Raw genomic sequence first — 3,521 nt, 5'->3', positions numbered from 1 at the left:
AATAAAAGGAACTAGGGCTCCTTGGAGAAATGACTGGGGAAGCAAATATACAACATGAGCTTAGAGCAGCGGTTCTCAACCTGTGGGTCGCGACCCCTTTGGCAGTTGAATGACTCTTTCATAGGGGTCTCCTACGACCATCCTGCAAATCAGATATTTACATTACGATTCATAACAGTAGCAACATTACAGTTATGAAGTAACAACGAAAATAATTTTATGGTTGGGTCGCAACATGAGGAACTGTATTTAAAGGGCCAGAAGGTTGAGAACCACTGGCTTAGAGTGTCATAAATTGCCAGAAAGTAAGAAAATGCTTTAAATATTTTTGCCTAAAAAATTATGGACAGGAATGTGCCAAAGAAACACAGGAATCAAGTAAAAGAGCTCCCAACCTGGCTGGCATGGCTCAATGGTTGAGCATCGACCTATGAAGCAGGAGGTTACAGTACAAGTCCCTGTCAGTGCACACGCACAGGTTGCAGGCTCGATACCCATTGTGGGGAGTGCAGGAGGCAACCGATCAATGATTCTTTCATCATTGATGTTTCTGTCTCTCTCTCCCTCTCCCTTCCTCAGAAACATCGATCAGCTGCCTTCTGCACATCTCCCACTGGGGATGTGCCCGCAACCAAGGTACATGCCCTTGACTGGAATCGAACCTGGGACCCTTCAGTCCGCAGGCCGACGCTCTATCCACTGAGCCAAACCGGTTTCGGCAAAAAATATATATTTTTAAAAAGAGCTTCCAAAGGCCAAAGCTAGAACAATTTGAGAACAAAATAAAGTATGACTGATTATAATCTAAAGTATAATATAAATATCCATTAGTTCATACCGATAGAAATGGTTGGATAAATAAACAAATGAGGCCCTGATCGGTTTGGCTCAGTGGCTAGAGCATTGGCCTGTGAACTGAAGGGTCCTGGGTTTGATTCCAGTCAAGGGCATGTACCTTGGTTGCGGGCACACCCCCAGTAGGGGGTGTGCAGGAGGCAGCTGATCGATGTTTCTGACTCTCTATCCTTCTCCCTTCCTCTCTGTAAAAAAAATCAATGTTTTTTTTAAATATATAAATAAATAAACAAACGAGGGAGACGAATCTCCGATGCAGAATCCAAATAATTTAGATACTTCTCCACTCCTAACATGTGGGCTGTGCATAGTGACTTCCTTCCAAAGAATACAATATGGAATGGAGGAAAGAAAAATAACTTTACAGTGGAGAAACCTGACAAGCTACCTTAGGTGATCACAGTCAACATCAACAGTAACAAGTCATTTTGCTAGTGTGTCTCTAGTAGTAGTTCCCTTCACATGACGTGATAAATGGCAGTTACTTTACTTCCATGGTCTTCCTCCCCCAAACCCATGACCTCAGTCCAATCATGAGAGAAACACACACAAAAGAGAGGCATCCATGAAATACTTTACCAGTACTCCTCAAAACTGTCAAGATTATCAAAAACAAGGAAAATCTGAGAAACAGTCACAGATAAGAGGAGCCTGAGGAGCTATAACAATTAAATGTCATGTAGCATCCTGGATGGGATCCTGGGACAGAAAAATAACTTTAAGCAAAAAATGAAGAAAACCTGTATAAAGCATGGACTTTGGTTAAAAATAATGTATCAATATTGGTTCATAATTCTAACAAAATATATTAATACAAGATGTTAATAACAAGGGAACTGGATTGGAGTACATGGGAACTCTCATAGTATCTGTACCAATTTTCTGTAAATGTCAAACTTCTAAAAATTAAGCTTTTTTAAATTTACAAGGTCAATTTTTAAAAAATATATTGCTTTTCAGAGAGGAAGGATAAGAGAGAGATAGAAACATCAATGATGAGAATTCTTGATCAGCTGCCTCCTGCATGCCCCCCCTCGCCCCCACTGGGGATCGAGCCTGCACCCAGGCATGTGCCCTTGACCAGAATCGAACCTGAGGCCCTTCAGTCTGCAGGCCAACACTCTATCTACTGAGCCAAACCAGCTAGGGCAATTAAGCTTATTTTTTAAAAAATAACACTTTAAAAACTATCTCTATGCCATCTGGATATTACAAATAAAACTTTAGCATTCATCCGAATAACCTAGAGAATTTGTTGAAGCATATTGTCAGGCTTCACCTCCAGAGTTCCTGGTGTCGGAGGTCTAGAGCGGGACTAGAAAATGTTCACTTCTAATAAAGACCCAGGTGCAGCTGCTGCTTCTGTTCCAGGGACCACACCTGAAGAACCACTGGTGTAAACTCAAGGATTAAAACAATGAGGAACTCCCATCCTATCCAGCAGGTGGAGGCATTTGGGGAGCACTCCTTGGAAAATTTTCAGGGATCCTTCCAGAGCCCAGGGGAAGCCCTATTATCTACTCTACCTTCCACCCCATTATCTACTCAACCTTCCACCCCTCCTGCTTCATCCTAAGGCTCAATGACTTAGCAGTACCCTGGGGAGGTAGAAATGCTTCAGACCAAGTCAGCAAGGTACCCAAGAACTTCCCCTGTGGTGAGGGACTCTGAGAGTAAACAATTGCTAAACAAAATGAGAAAGAGCAATAAATGCTTGAGGAACAAAGCAGGACTGGAAATGGCTTGAATGTGGAGAATTTGAAAAGTGTCCAGGGTCAGGAGATAAGGAATGATTTGAATGGTTTGGAGATCACCAAAAGAAGGTGGCAAGGATATGCTAATCTGGCCGTGGGAGCAGGACACACTAGGGCACACGGGTCTAACAGTTCTTGACGTTTCCGGATATCTGTAAACTGAACTCCAGGTGCAAGTCCAACAGTCCCACTCAGGTATGTGCAATAGGTAATTATCATTCCCATTTTACCAAAAAAAAAAAAAAAAAAAAAAAAGCTCTGAAATGTCTGAACTGTTAAGCAACTTGCCCAAGGCCATCCAACTAGTAAGCAAGAAGCAGCAAACTGGCATTTAGAAGGCCGGCTCAGTCTAAGTCTGGCGATGGCCTCGCACACAGCTGTGCCCGGAGCACAGGTCCTATCCTCCTGCCTTTTCCCAGCTAGTAGTTTCCCTGGTCGCTTTTCTCAGAACTTTTTCCGTGACTCATGAGCAAGGGCAGGGGGCCAAAATCTCAGGATCTTCCCACCACTCGCGGGCACTGTGTAACCTGAGCCCAGAGACCTCTGCTTTGGCAGGTCCGGCTTCCTCCAGGTTTCTGAGGGCAAAAGAGCCCAGCAAAGAGACTACGCTCCCCGGGCAGCCACACCCCGGAGCTAGAACCCACAAGTCCGGGCCAGTAGGTGAGTCTCACATGCCCCGCGGACACAGCCTCAGCTTCCAGGCTGTGCTGGCACCGGCACCCACCAGGGCGTGGACCTACAGGTGCCAATTCCACTGGGCCCAGACCCGGGACACAAGGGAAGAGGGGCAGCCCCGAACACCCCAAAGCGGGACTGCAGCCTCGCGCTCCGCCTCTGCGCCCGTCCAGTAACCCGCGGTCCAACCTCTCCTCCCCACCGGTGATAAGCCCTCGGCCCCGCAGACTCCCCGAC

General features: G+C 45.7%; 1 protein-coding gene across 1 annotated transcript in view; it reads left to right on the top strand.

The window, feature by feature from the left end:
* The first annotated feature begins 3,141 nt into the window (after positions 1 to 3,141).
* The window catches only part of SLC25A35 (solute carrier family 25, member 35), a 5,018-nt gene continuing 4,638 nt past the window's right edge, over positions 3,142 to 3,521 (top strand). The window contains exon 1 of the mRNA XM_005878789.2: positions 3,142 to 3,269. The gene's annotated coding sequence lies outside the window, so the exon portion shown is untranslated. The remainder of the gene's footprint in view (positions 3,270 to 3,521) is intronic.

The sequence above is a fragment of the Myotis brandtii genome, unplaced genomic scaffold (genome assembly GCF_000412655.1).
Source record: "Myotis brandtii unplaced genomic scaffold, ASM41265v1 scaffold573, whole genome shotgun sequence".
NCBI lineage: Eukaryota > Metazoa > Chordata > Mammalia > Chiroptera > Vespertilionidae > Myotis > Myotis brandtii.
The sequence above is the reverse complement of the archived record's forward strand: the minus strand, read 5'-3'. Positions and strand labels throughout refer to the sequence as shown.